This window comes from Sminthopsis crassicaudata, chromosome 4 (genome assembly GCF_048593235.1).
Source record: "Sminthopsis crassicaudata isolate SCR6 chromosome 4, ASM4859323v1, whole genome shotgun sequence".
NCBI classification, from domain to species: domain Eukaryota; kingdom Metazoa; phylum Chordata; class Mammalia; order Dasyuromorphia; family Dasyuridae; genus Sminthopsis; species Sminthopsis crassicaudata.
In genome coordinates this window covers 97,096,370-97,112,376 of record NC_133620.1, presented here as the reverse complement: position 1 = coordinate 97,112,376, position 16,007 = coordinate 97,096,370, and positions in this window count along the sequence as shown.

The following is a 16,007-nucleotide window of genomic DNA, read 5'->3' as shown; positions in this document are numbered from 1 at the left end:
CTTCCTCACCTGGCCACCGGAATCAAGGCAAGAGCCAGAACCCCGGGTCCGGGGCCAGCCGGGAGTACTCGGGCCGCGGTGCCAGCCTTCACGAGAGTAGCGCGTAGCTGAGGCTGCCCTGGTTACCGAGTGTCCATCATGGGGAGGAGCCTAGAGGGGAAAGAAGGGGCTGGGGGATGGTCCCCCTCCTCAGAGCCTGAGAACACAGACTCCCATTGAGAGGCTGCTCAGAGCTGCATTGTGTCACCCTGCCCTCACCGGGCCCTGTGCCTCTGCCAGCTGTGTTGGCCTGCTAAGGCAGGGCCCTACCCCCACCCGCGTGCCCATCGAGTTGCTACAGTGCTGGGGCTTGCCTTAGAGTTGGTCATGCCTTGGACAATGGGAACAGTGGCACTTTTAAGCGAAAAATCATTTCTTTAAAATATGTCTTTGGGGATCTAATAATAGTCATTTTAATCACCGCTTTTGTTTATGTAGTACTTGAATGTTCTCAAGCATTCATCCCATCAGGTTTTCGTGACTATCAACTGAGGTAATGTACGTTAAAATACTTTGCAAATCTTAAAAGTGCTGGATCAGTAACAGTATCAGCATCCTTGTTGTGGGCTTCATTATTAAAGTTGAGACACCCGCTCCTGAGCGTACCTGACTCCGACAATTGAAAGTGATCTCCCTTCACTCCTAGTTTGTCACAGCTTCAAATTCCTCTGTACTAAACGTATACCAGAGCTAGCTTAGTAAAAGGACTGGAGTTGGAGTCAGGTTCTGATCCCATGTGCTTACCCAGCCTTAATCACTGATTGGACCTTGCAACAAACTGAGACCTATTAAAGACCTTAGCTTAATAGGGCCAAGATGTCCCACTAGACCCAGGGCTATTTCCAGTCATTCTGATCTGTATCTTGCCACAGAACCCAGATGGCTTGGGGAGGAGAGAGCAAGGCTGGTGACTGCACCTCCCTCCTTTCCTTAAATATAATTCACTTGCATGTCATGGCATCATCTCTTTGATGTCATGGTGCTCTTTGAGAATGAAGGACAAACAACTGCCTGTGTCACCTCTGGCAAGTTGTTCCTCCTTTGTCCTGCACTAGGACCAGTGACATCCTGAGAATGATGGATGTCTTGCTTTTTTTTTTTTTTAAATAAGAATAGCTTTTTATTTTTCAAATTACATGAAAAGATACCTTTGCAAAACCTTGTGTTCCAAATTTTTCTCCATCCTTCTCTCCCTTCCCTCTCCCCTAGACAGCAAGTAATTCAATATAGGCTAAACAGTAGCACTGAGAAGAAAGAGAAATTGCAGGAATTAAAATGAAAAATGAGATAGCAAACTATCTTTTTTAACAGATGATATGATGTTATTTGGAAAATCCTAAAGATTCAGCTACAATTAGCTGAAATGATAATTTTAGCAAAACAGTAGGATGTAAAATAAACCACATAAGTCATGCACATTTTTGTATACCACCAACAAAACCCTGCAAGAAGAGATAGGAAGAGATACCCCATTTAAAATAATAGTAGATGGTATAAAATATCTGAGAATACATCTTCCAAACAGATCCACGAACTATATAAACATAATTATAAAACATTCTTTAAAAAATAATTTATTTTAAATGCACATTGCTTTATGAATCATGTTGGGAAAGAAGAATCAGAACAGAAGGGAAAAACCATAGGAGAAAAAAACAAACAAAAAAAGAAATGAACATAGCATGTGTTGATTTACATTCAATATCCATCGTTCTTTTTCTGGATGCAGATGGCATTTTCTATCCCATGTCTATTGAGATTGCTTCGGAAAAATGCTTTATATAAGTCAGGTTTAAATAATTGGAGAAATATTAATTGTTCATAGGTAAGCAATGTCAATATAATGATGATTTAACTTAACTAATTTACTTATTCAATGCCATCCCAGTTAAATTATTGAAAAATTATTTACCACATTAAAAAATGCATTTGGGGGGGCAGCTAGGTGGCACAGTGGATAGAGCACCAGCCTTGAATTCAGGAGGACCCGAGTTCAAATCTGGTATCAGACACTTAACTCTTCCTAGCTGTGTGACCCTGGGCAAGTCACTTAACCCCAGCCTCAGGGGGGGAAAAATGTATTTGGAAAAACAAGGGGTCAAGAAGTTTAATGAAAAAAAAAAAAAAAAAAAAAAGAGGGAAGAAGGTTCAGTAGTACCAGATCTAACCTATATTAAAAGGCAGTAAATATCAAAACTATCTGGTACTGGCTAAGAAATGGAAAGATAGAACAGTAGATAGATAATACACACCAGCTAAAATAAAGTATATTATAGTAATCTTGTGTTTGACAAAGTTTTGTAAGAATTCATTATTTGTCAAAAATTATTGGGAAAGCTGAAAGACAACTGGTAGAAATTGGTATAGAACAATATTGTAAACCTTATACTAAAATAAGGTCAAAATGGATATATGACTTAATGACCTAGATATAAAGGAAGATATTACAGGAAAATCAGAAAATTATGAAATATAGTACCTATTGCAATAAACAAGAGATAGAGAGCATTCTGAAGTATAAAATGGATTATTTTGATTATATTAAAAAGTTCAGATGCAAAAAAAACAAAACAAAACAAACCAATGTAGCCAAGATTAAAAGGAAAGCAGAAAATTAGGAGAAAAATTTCATTGACAGTTTCTCAGATAAAGATGTCATTTCTCAAATACAAAAATTAAACTTTGTCAAATTTATAGGAACATGAGTCATTCCTGTATGGGATAGAGTGTCTTACCCAAATTAAAATCAGAGAATCTCAATGTAAAAATTATTATAATCTTTGAGAGAAGGCAACTCCCAGAAGACAAGATGTTATCAGCAGAGGAATGCAAAGCACAAGCTTGCAAACATAAGATTATATAGATCCTAACCTGGAAGCCCCATACCCTTCTGACTTTTTCTCTCCTTGATGGGGAGAGTCCAGACTTAGTCCTAATTCAGAAATCTATCCAGAGATTAAAACTCTATTCCAGATACAAAAAATACTATCTAATGACAAACTTTTTACCATGTTAGGAATTTAATACTAATGAAAAGCTATGTAGAGAGGAGGAACGACAGAAAAGAAATGTAAGTTTAAAGTAATAGAACACCTGCAGCTTGTAGCTATAACTCAACTTGTTATTGCAGTCTCAAGTCACAGGTTGAGGTCGCATTCTTATGAGAGGTCTTCACTCAGTTTATCCCATTCATTCCCCAATTGATGAATGGTCAAAGAATATGAACAAATAGAAATCAAAACTATATAGCATCATATATATGCACATATATGTGTATATTTGCATATATTTGTATGTACTTATACATACACACATGTTTAATTGTAACCTAAGGCAGGGTAAGGAGGGAGAGAATAAACAAAGTGCATAGCAAAGAATAAAAGAAAACTTGGAAGCACAGAAAAGCTGGATAGTTTTGAAAGCAATGAAGTATTTGTTACACAAGTTTTTCAAAAGAAGTAAATAGTGTGAAATGGAAACTCCTGGTTTTATATTGAATTCTCTCTTCTGTTCTGCTGTATGCAGGGAAATGTCCTTTTTTTCTGGTTTCGTATTTAAATTTAAAATTAATCAAAAATAATAATAAAAAAGATTGTCGATAGATACCCAATGTGGAGTGGATGACCTTGGCCTTTCCAAATTCTGGTCTTTCTCTGGTCTCAGTTTATCTGAGGTCACTCTATTCATTGCCTAAAAACTAGGTAAGAATTGAGAAAACTGATGACCCAATTTACTAGCACAACGATATCAGTCTGGGAGGGGAAGACTTTTGAATGCCTGAACAGATAACAGATAACCTAAACAATGAGCCAAGAAAGCTTGGGCTGGGGCTATGATTTGTCACTTGGTGAAAGCCTCTAGACCTCTGATTTCTTGTGGCTGGGACTGGGTTAGATGGTCTCTAAGGTGCTTTCTTGTTATAGACCTGTGATCCTGCTATGAATCACACACTTGTTTATGATTTTTATGCCCAGAATTCTCTCCTTCATCTCTGACTTTTGGCTTCCTTGAAAACTCAACCCCAAATTCTGTTAGAGATGAGGGGAGAGGGAGCCTTTTCAACCATCTTTCCTCCTCAGTTGGCTAATGCCCATCCCTCTGAGATTATCTTTCACTATTGTTTGTATGTTGTCTCCCAGGTTAGAATGAATGTGAGTTCATTGAGGACAGATGCCATGTTTTTGCCTTTTTTTTTGTAACTCTTGAACTTATCACAGTGTTTGGAACATAGAAAATACTTAGTTAACATACACTGACGACTGTATCTTCTACTTTCTATTAGATGGTAAGCTACATGAAGGCAGGGAATCTCTTTGTCATTTTTAATTTCCAGAATCCAGCACAGTGCTTATGCAGAGTAATTGTTTAATAATTTTTTGCTTGGATTTAACTGGAGACCAAGAGGTAGATAGTGCCCATATTATTGATATATTAAAGATAGGACAGCTAGGTGGCACAGTGGATAGGGTGTAGGGGATTAGAGTCAGAAAGAATCATCTTTATGAGTTCAAATCCAGGTTCAGACATTTACTAGCTGTGTGATTCTGGACACGTTACTTATTCTTGTTTGTCTCAGTTTTCTTATTTGTAAAATGAGCTGGAGAAGGAAATGGAAAACCACTCCAATATTTTTGCCAAGAAAACCCCGAATGGGATCATGAAAAGTTAGACATGACTGAAAATGACTGAACAACAACAAAGATGAGACAGCTGAGTTGACAGAGAAGTGATGATCATCCAGTGGAGCAGGGATGGAAGCCAGGTTTTTTGATTCCAAGTTCAGTGATCTTTTCAGTATACTCTATTACCCCTAACCCACAATTCCATGAAACGCCTGTTGAAAGTTATGTTGACTCAGCATCCCCTGATTCCAGCCTTGCTTATCAACTAGGGGGGAGGAGGGGAGGAAAGCTCCCATGTAGCAGGAGAAGCAGTGTCGACAGCTTTTTGTTTTGCCTGCTCTTTATCATGTATCCTTGCTTTCAAATTATGACTTTCTTACAGCCTAGAGGAGAGACGGAGATTCAAGAGCTCTACCTCTTTTGCTGAGTGGATCTAAAATACCTATAAAAGCCAGCCCCACCTTGGAGGTATTGTTGATCTTCAGCGATCAGCCAATCTGTTGCTGCTTTGATGAACTTATAATAAGATCCTTTTAATTCTCTTTGTCCTGAGTTTTGTCTCACTAATCTGAATGAATGCTCAAATAAAGAATTTTCTTTTCAACATTCCCTTTCTAGTTTGTGCCAGTGATGTTGGCACAGCAGTGGTTCCTACTGGGTCCAAGATGGGAGAGATAGTCCTATCTCCCAGCTTTCATATATCCAATATCCATAATGCAATATTTAGTTACTGACTGTCTCCCAATTTTCATATAACCAATAAGATCTATAATGCTCTTTGAGCTCAACACCAGTTAGGATATCCTTCAACTCCAAAGGAATCATGGTGTCAGATGCCAAAAGACTGGAAAAGGAGAGAGTTACAAATGGCTTATTTCTTATAATATTGGCTAGTGAAGAGAAAATAATCAATCCCTGGGAAAATGTTATTGGAAAGCCTACATGGAAGAGAGCTTTCTTTACAAAGATGATAAGGTTTTTGCACTGAGGTGGGAAATACAATTAAGATACAATCATGAAACTACAACAAAAAGGCAAGTGAGAACTAGTTATAACTACATGGAGAAAAACCTAATTGTTGAGGGAGATGTGGCTGAGAGTTTGGAGAGACCAGAGTTGTTCAAGATTAGTCAAGGAATGCTTGGCTGGGGAAAGGTGAGGAGGCAGGAGAAATGAGAGAAAGTAATTTTTCCTCTTCAATCTTGGTTGTATTTCTTATGCACTTACATTCAATTTGTTTCCTAAGTTTTTGAATTTTTTTTTTTTTTTTAATACATCATCCCCCTGCTATAGTCCATAGGGCAGCAACCTCATGGACCATAAGATCATTATCTCTATCTCCCAGAGTCCAGGGCCATCATATACTAAGTAAACATTCAGTAATTGTTGCTGAAGCATCCGAAGCAGGCTGGTGATCAGGTTTATTCATTCAGATAGAATAAAGTTTAGTCCTGATCAGGGAAGAGTTCATGAAAGAACTTAGCTCTGATGTTCTGAGAGATGAGAATGAAAAGAGAATCCTTAGTAGGAGTGATTATGGAGAAGGCCTTATTCCCCATCCATGGCCATGTGGGTGGGGAGCTGTGTGCTGGGCTGAAAGGGCCATTTCCCCTCTGGCCACACTGGAAGCTGTGTGTCTTTGGACACTAAATCAATACTCTGTATCCCAGTCTTTGCTATATTCCTAATCAGAAAAGGGCCCACTGAAAGAGCCTATCAGTGAAAATAAACCCATTTTTGTCAAATCTGGTTTGGAGACTGGGACTACGAATTCCGAATTCTTTCTCCAAACCTGCCTGGGGACCCCCATCGCTGTTAGGGTATCTCACCCCTCAACATTCCTATCCCTCCTGAATCTCTTCCCCCCTCTTAATTCTGTTAGCCTGCTCTTGTTTCTTCTATCTGCATCTACAAGGCCAGGAAGATGATGTGGGCAACTCCCTCTGCGGACCTGCTTTGGCCGTGGACACAGAAAAACTGTTAACTTTGCTGACGGGGCCAGAACATCTTGGTCTCACCTTCAGGGCTTGTACATGGGAAAGAGGTAGTGGAATATCAGAGGAGCAGAGCTCCACTATGGAGAGCAACCATAAAACTAGGGCTGCTCAGCCAATTTGCCTCCCAGCATAAAGTTTTAAAATATTATGTATTTTACTATTACATTTTATATATTAATGTAATAGAAATATATCAATATAATACATAATATTATACATTAATACATAACATAATTGTTATATAATGTTAATAATATATATTTTTAAAATTTGGTATCAGTTGAAAACTGAACCTCTCTCCTCATTTCTTTCTTCTCCCGAGTCTTTCTAAATCCTCACTAGGTTAGATTAGAGGGGGCCCAGTCGAAAAAGCAAATAATTAGGCGGCATTTGGGGGCAGGGCCTTTCATATCAGGCACCTTCTTGATGGTGGCGTAACTGAAAAGCTGAGGGGGATGGGGAAGAGGCTGGAGCTGGGGAAGCCTGACTAGACCAATGCCTAGACTATGTGTGGCTTGTGTTTGTTTGTGGGGGTGGGGGAGGGGAGGAAAAGGAGGCAGATGACCCAATCTGAGTTCTTCTGTGGGTCTGAGCAGGCCTGGGAATGTCTCAGTGCCGAGTCACCTTTTCAGCTAGAAAACAATGACAGAATCTTCTGAATTGCTCCTTCCCTGCTCCAGAGATTCTTCTCTAGGGCTGATGGGTAGCAGTTGGACAAAGGCTCTTCTTCCTCTGGCATTTACCCCCTCCCACCTACACATTTACACGCTACCTTCCCACTTCCTGTTTCTTAGTACCTTACTTCACCTAGGTTATGTACAATGTGAGCTGGAAGGGATTCCTGAGGTTATCTCCTAGGTGACCTGGAGTTAGGAGGACCCAAGTTAAACTATAACCTCAAGTACTTCCTGGCTGACCCTCAGCAAGCCACAAACCCTAAAAAAACAAGCCAAGCCAAACCAGAAGTCACCTAGTCCGACTATCCACCTCATCCTTGGAGAATTAGCCTTTCCAATATCCTCGAAGGGCACTTATCCAGTTTTTGACCATTTCCAAGGCAGCCCTCATTTGGCAGACTGGTCCTGAGTTGGACAGCTCTAATCCAGTCATTAAAAAAAAAATGTCTGAACATCCCTTTCAGTGCTACTTCCTCATCCCCATACCGGCAATCTAAAATATGTCTGTTGTGAGGTCAGGATCACCTTTCTTCTTAACCCCTCTCCCTCCTCTATGTAGTTCAGGTTCTGGAGCAGTCACCCTGGTCCCACCCTGAGCAGAGCTTCTAATCTCAAATAATGCTCCAACCACACCTTTTACCACTCAGCAGCAGCTGCAGACAGATAATTACAGCCTCCCTCCCAAAGACTTTTCCTCTGATTTCATCTGTCTTCATAATATCCTCCACGGGGGAGGCAAAGGATGGGAAGCCAGAGAGGAGAATAAGGGAAAGGGAAATCCTGATTTAGCTAAGCTCACCCAGCGCGGTTAGGATTCTGAGATGATAACCTAGGTAACTGGACCTGGTTAGAGATGGCAGTGTTTAAACTTCTTTCTTGACAGTGATCCAGAAGAAAGATGCTACTGTTAAGGGCCTCCAGAGAAAGAGGTCCCTTAGTCATCCCCAACAGTTGTTTACATCTTTAGCTAGAAAGTTTATTTTGATTTCTAACTCTACACTTCTTGCCAAACAGAAATTCACATTCTTTTATTTTGTTCTTTGGAGTAGGTAGGAAGGGGGAATTGAGAATAATGAACAATCCCCACCCATATCAGCTGCTTCAAATATAACTTGGAGGTTTTTCCTCTCTATTCCTGAACCCTCTCCATTTCAAGCCTGAATTGTTGGGGATCCCATTACAGGAATGCTTCTTCCACTCACCCAGATTTGAATGGATTAAAATAGAAGCTAGAATGAGCAAAGTGCCAGGCTGCTTGGGGTCAGGATAGCCCTCAGTGTTAGGATCGAACCTTGGCTCTGCAGTATGATTGCCTGACCTGGCTTCCCTGCTTTACCTTTTCTCTCTAGCCAAGTGTCCCACTCCCACATCTGGATTTCTTCTCTTCTGAAGTCACTCTAATTTCTCTCCAGTCTTCTGCTATACAACCCCCAGGGCCCAACAGTCTGTATAGGATGGGCTCTCCTCAAATTTTTCCCTCATGGGCCCTGGGAAGATGAGGGGCATAAATAATCCTGACTATTTTTCCATCCTCAAGCTTTAAAGCTGAAGGAGACTTTAGAGACCATGTAGTCCAATCCTTTCTGGAAAATGAGACAACCAGTAAGCCAGAGAGTCAACTTTTAATCTGGTTCTTCTGATGTCATGTTTTATTTACTAAAATAGAAATGATAATTTGAAAGTTAATCACAAGGCAGTCAGTACTAAAGGTCTTTTCTTTTTGTTCCTTTTGTCAACTATTTTCCTAATTACATGTAAAAACATTTAACAATCATTTTAAAAAAATTATGGTTCAAATTTTTCTCTCCCTTCCCCTCTCTTTGAGTAGGCAAGCAATTTTATATTAATCAATATTATTACTATCAATATATTATTAATCAATATATGGGAAGTCATGCAAAACATATTTCCACATTTGTTATTTGCAAAAGAAAACAAACTAAACAAAAATAGAGTAAAAATCTGTATTCACAGCTCATCAGTTTTCTCTCTGGAGGTGGATAGTGTTGAGGGCGGTAGCCCCTTTGGTATTCCTTGTTTGATCTCCAACTTCCTTTGGGACTTGGACCTTTGATACAAGATCTGGTCAAACTAGTCTGGGCTTGTACCCAGCCCCCCACTGGATCTGAGCTGGCTTGGATAAAGCCCGCCAAAGATCTGGCCTTCAAGGAATTAACCTGAGCTCCGCCCATTACTTCTTCAAGCAGATAAAAAGAGCAAAGCTAGAACCATCCTTGGTTCAGAGATTTGAAAGATGCCAGCCAAGATGCTCGTATCAGAGATTCTCTGTCTCAGCCGCTTTCGGTGTATATCTTCCTCTATCTAATGCCTTTTACTAACCAGACCTTAACTTTGCTTCCAAACCCTGCAATAAACATCTTTTACCCATCTAGGTTTTCGGGCCTGTAAATTCATTTACAGGGGACTCTCGCCGCCACTAGACCTGATTTAACTTTGTATCCTTGCGCGGAATCCTAAGGGGGTTGCAGGGGAGCTCCATGTGACTCCCTGTACCCCGAATCCTGCCACTAGACCTCACTTAATCCTATTGAGGTATGTACCTCATTATTAGGTATTTATCTCATGATTTGGTTCAAGTTACCTCATCATTTTGAGGTTCCCTATTACCTCATCAGATAGCATTTGTCAAAATGGGACCTTTCCAACAGTCCTGGGTCATTGCTGGGATCAGAATAGTTAATCATTCAATGGTCTTGGTATAACATTGTTGTTATATTATACAATGTTTTCCTGGTTCTGCTCTCTACCCTTTGAGTCGGTTCAAATATGTCTTCCCAAGTTTTTCTGAGGTTACAGGATGCAGTCACTCTTCCCATGCCAGGTTATCAGAATTATGGAGTATAGAGCATAGAGTATAGAGTGAGAATTTGATATGTATTGTGAGACCTCAAAAGCATAGTTTTCCCCAAAGAATTTGTAGATCTAGAGCTCCAAACACAAATAAGAGTGGGTCAAATCTACAAAGGTTTTTAGTAAGGAAAGGGGTTTTTAATTAACTAGAGGGAAGACAAGTTCCTTAGCAGTAACCAGGAGGAAGACGCCAAGGGCGACGGGTGAGCTAACTCTAAAAGTTAATTTAAAATGGATTTAGCAAGAGATCTATTCTTATAGATCTTTGCTACTCTTTGGGATGCTAAATCCCTTTTAAATCTTTTTAAAGTCTTTAAAGATTTAAATCTTATAGAGAAAATATAATCTGGGAATTTAACATCACAACCTGGCTTTCTGATTAGACTAGTAAAAGTGGAGTTTCTAATCAAAAGTCCACTTAAACAAAAGGCCCCTTTAAGGCTGAGAATTTCCCATCTGAGACCTTTCAGCTTGCTTCTGGAATACTTTAATCCCTTCAGTACTTTCAGCTATCCCACCTTAATACCCAGGACTTCAGTAGTATTCTGTCACAACCATATACCTCACCTTGTTCAGCCATTGCCCAACTGATGGACATCCCCTTTCCAATTTTTGGTCACTACAAGAGTTATTTTAACATTTGTACAAATAGACACCTTTTCTCTGATCTCTTTGAGAGTTAGACCTAGGAGTGGTTTTGCCGGGTCAAAGGTATGCCGTTTTATAGCCCTGGGTTATTCTCCTTTATGACCCTCCTCCAGAGGGACTGGCATTTTCGGTTTCATTTACAAGCGTTCTGCCTTCCCAATTTCTCCACATCCCCTCCAGCTTTTCTCCTTTTCAGTCTCATTAGGCAGCCTGAGGCAGGAGGTGGTACCTCGGTTATTTTCATTTGCATTCTTCTAAGCATAGTGATGTGACCATAGATAGCTTTGAATTCTTCTGAAACTGCTAAGGGGCTTTTCCTTAACTGATGTCTGAGCTTTTCCTCATCTTCCTAGGAAACTCACAGGGGGTCAGTCTGCTCCTTAGAGGGCCCGAGTGTCTGCCTCTAAATGGCACCTTGGTTATGTGTGATTGTGGGAGGTGGGGGGTTGGGAAAAGAGACCCGGAAGGCTGGCAGGGGCTATTTTAGGAATGGTGGTTGAGCCAAGGGGGAGGGATCTGTTTAGAGTTTCTTCCCCTTCCCCCGCTCCGCTAGGCTACGGATAGCTCCTTTTTCCCCAACCCCATATTTATGCAGAGTGGACACTTCCTGGGGCTTTGTCCAGAGTCTGGAGGCTGTCTCCCCCTCCTCCTGCTCCCATTAGCCTCTCCTTTCCACTCAGACCCAAACATTATCCTTCCCTAAAAGAAAGAAAATAAACTAAGATAATAGGAAGAATTTTTGTTTTAAGTGCAGCCCAAGAAGACTTTATAAGCCTGCAAAAATATTGGGGCAGGAAGACCTTTTTAGGAGGGTCTGACATTGGACTACAACCTCCTATTGTTTCCAAGGCAAGTGTAGAGGGTGTCATTTCTCCCTCTCCAGCACTACAGGCCTTAGCAAGGACTGGACTAAGGAAGCTTCTCCAGCCCAAAATTCCTTTGCATCTCTGCCCTTACCCCCCACCATAGATGCTGACACGGCACCTTTCCTCCTCATTCCTCACAAAGGGAGGCCAGAGGCCTGTTTCACTCCAGATCTCAGAACCATCTTTCTCTGAACACTTACTTGTTCGTTAGAAACTTAGCTCTTTACTCCTTTTGAAGGAGGGGGGAACTGCTATCTGAATTGTACTCCAAGGACTGTTAAGTCTTCCCATCTACCCTGCTGCATCTTTCCACATATTTCTTTTCCAATTAGAATGTGAACCCAAGGAGCAGGGAATGTCTTCCTTTTAATTGTATTACCTGTGCTTATCAGTGCTAGTCACCCAGGGAATGGGTAATATATTCTTTTCTACTATATTTCACCTTCTGGCATGAAAGAAGAATAAATATGGAATCAGACAGAAGGCCTAGATTTAGATCCTCCAAGTGTTAAAGCTTGTATGACCTCATGGGGATCTTAATTTTCTCCTCCACGAGTACAGCCTTAGTGCTCCTTCAGTTGCAAATCTGATTCGTGGATGGTTGTTCTAATGTCTAGGAGCAGCTTTATTATCTGGGAAGCTGATTAAATGGATTTAATCATCAGAGGAGAGCAAACCTAGCAAACCTTCGGCACTAAGCCCTGATTTCAGCTAAATCAAGGGATCTTCCAATAGCTCCAAGCTTTTCCCCCACTAAGATTATGCTGTTGACTTTTTTTTCCCCAAAAGTCTCTGCTCTGAGTCGGAATGAATCAGTAAAGTGGGAGTAAAGTGGTTCTTATCACTGTTGACAAAATCTTAAGAAAGGGCTCTTACTGGGTGGAGGAATCCCATCTATTCTGATCCAAGGGAGTGGCCAATCTTGGGGCCTTGGAATACCTTTTGAGGAGGAGTGGGTCATTTTTCCAGAAGACCAATCCCATTTTCTTTTTTTCTACATCTGTACTGTTAGGGAGACCAGAATGTGGATTTAGCTGTCTGCTTTCTCTTCCTCCATGGAAAGAGATGGTCTTAAGGTATTGAAGAAACTGGTGAAACAACTTATGACCAGTTTCACTGCAACCAAAAAGTTCTTATCCCAGAGGCAGGGTGGAGAGCAGATTAATTGGATTCTGGATTCTGGCAGTAGAATTTACCCCATCTTCCTAACCAGTGGACTAGGGTCTGCATTATATTCCTGAAAAAACTTCCTCCCTAAAAACTTAACAGTTCCCCATTGAAGTCATGGGTCATAATTTTTTTTTTTTGTAGCAAAGTTAATAAGCATCTAATAAGTACCTACTATGTGGGTCCAGTGCTAAAAGCTGAAGAGATAAAGAAATACTAGTGCAGTCTAATGGGCAGAGATAACAGTTCCACGTAGACACCCTGGGTCATAATGCCTGTTTTTTTTTTTTTGGTATCCAAGTCAACAAGCATCTAGTAAGTGCCTACTATGTGAGTCTGGCACTGAGACAAATACTAGTCTAATGGGCAGAGACATCATCAATAGAATTATACACAAAGAAGATACAGGATAGTTGAGATGGCTTTCAAATCTACCTCAAGCTAGAACAGATTTGTTGACTGGGTACATTTAGAACCATGTGCTTTCAGGAGTGCCATGAGGCTACTTGCTGGGGAGGAACAGGCCCCAAGACCCATTTCTACAGTACACTCCTGCTCCCAAGCCAGGCCTGCCTGATGCTCCTAATTGGAAAGAGGCTTTCAAGAAGTCTCTGGACTTCTTGAAGTTAGTAGTGTGTGCATCCTAAGGTTGGCCATTTTTATCCCATGCCAATTGTTCTTGCCATTACTTGTCTTTCACCACAACTGATAAATCTCTCAGCAAGCCTTCATTTTTATCTTAAAATTAAGTCTTGGTCTCTGTATAATTTCTTTGCTGGCCCTGACTTCTCATTTCTAGTAGCCTCACAGTAAATTTTCCTAAACCAGCTTTCCCACATTTTAGGCTATAATGTCAACTACTTATCCAGACTTGAAATCTAGGAGATATTCCTAGGTCTTACAATGTTGGGAATTTGGAGTTAAAAGACCTGTTTCTTTTTGTTGTTTTTTTTTTCTACAGGCTTTGCCACATAATTGCCTGTGTGATTTTGGGTCATAGCATCTGTTTCCTGATCTGCAAAATGGAGTGCTAATATCCTCCAAGTTTCTTTTCAACTCAAGTTTATGATCCTGTCAATTCACAATGTTCTTATACTCTATGTTCTAAATGTCACCATTATATTTAATTCATTTCTAGACTACTAGAGCATTCTAATTAGATTTCTAGCCATTATGCATCCTCACTAATCCTTCTAAAGCAATTCTACCACTCTCTACTATCAAATAACATTCATAGGAATTAGCCTAGCACTGTTTCCCAAAATTTAATCTCAAACTACCTCTTCAACAATTGTCATCCAAGCCAGAATTGACTTTTATTTTCAAACATGATATAGTCCCACCTCCATGCTTCTGCTCATTGCTTTTGCTTAGAATGTTCTCTTCCATACCTACCCCCATCTTTAAACCTTTTTGGACCACCTCAGCCCAAGGTAATTATTCTTTTTTTAAAATCACATATATTGCCAGCACTAATGGACACATTAACTCTTATGTATTATGCCTCCACATTTAGAAAGGAAGTGCCTCAAAGGCTTCGGAATTTGCTTTTCTGTATCCAGTAGGTATCAATGAGGCTTCACAAATACTGAGTAGGGTTTTTTTGTTTTTTTTTTTTTTTTTTGAAAGGCATGTAGAATATGAAAGACTAACAGTAAAAGGCTGGTCACTACCTAGGAAAAAATGAATTTAGGATTTATGAAGATACTATAAAGCAGCAGTGTCACTGATCCACTCCTTCCCCCTACCCCCATTAAATTACAAATTCAACTGGGAAATATTAAACAAATTAAAAATAGTTGATGTTAATATATGATTTTAAAAGTCACTATGTAGACCTACCTGCTGAGATCCTCATGCTCCTTTTCGTAGCCCCTGATTCTGTTTGAGTTTGACATCACTGAACGCCAGACACCCCACTAAGGTCAAGTTTCTAAGAGTAGAAAAGAGACTATTTCTACCCCCTTCTTCCCATTAGCAGCAAACACTATGATCAGAGAAGCAAGCTGCAAAATATCAGAGATCACTTAGCCCAACTCTCCCATTTCATAGAAAAGGAAGCAGAGGCCTAAAGGGTTAAGTGATTCCTTCAAAGGAATTCAGTCAGTGGAAGAGGATTTGAACCCACATCCTTTGATCCCAAACTCACTGCTCTTTTCCACCCACCATACCCCACATGAGAACATGTACTCCATGGGATGTGCGCCCTGGCCATTAAGGAATCAAGAAAAAGGCAAGAGTTGGGTTATGTCATTGAGGGGTTCTCCACATATGGGGTAGAGTTCTAGGGACCTCTAGTGGCAGAAGGCAGTATTGACCCTCTTTGCTCACCCTTCTTCACCCCAGGGAAGTCCTCATTTGAATTTCCGTGTGACCTTAGATCTCAGAGCCATCACTGAATCTGAAGTGATGGAAAGGACCTAAAGTTGTCTAGTCCAACCTCTCCTAGTCCCCAGGACTGTCACCTGAAGAGAAATGCTCTGGCCCCAGTTTCAAGACAGGTTTCAAGTACCTAGGCAAGCAGGTCAAGAAATCTTATCCCTCTCAGACCCCTCATTGCAGACTCCAGAACAAGGTTTTTTTTTTAAACTTTCTTTTTTTCTTTTCTTTTTAAAGCTTTTACTTTCAACCTTTCTGAAGATGGGGGGAAAAAGACCAGAAATCCCAGTCAAATTGACCATTTGTAAGAAGCATGCCAGTTGCTTTGCTCGGCCCAGGAAGTTGAATGTACTTTCATGAACCAAGGTGTAAAAAGCAGAGAACTGGGTCAGCACTACACACAAGAGCCCCAGCTAAAAGTTCTTGCAAGTGGAAGTGGTGGAGAAGGGAAAAAGGTAATAGGGAGAGGGGGAGGGCAAAGATTGAAGAAAGTAGTGAACGCAGCACCATAGGGTAGAGATGGCTGCCCCATTCTCCTCCAATTCTCTACTTGTGCCTCTGAGGATTGGGGAGCACTGTAAGGAGCCTAGCCTGGGGGCTGAAAGATGACAAAATGTAAGGTAGTCATTACATAGCTGCATGGAAACTACCATCCCTGTGTGGGTACCTGACTTTCAGTCAGGTACCCAAAAGTTCTAGGGGTTTTTATACTTAAAATTTTTAGACTAGATTCCATCTATG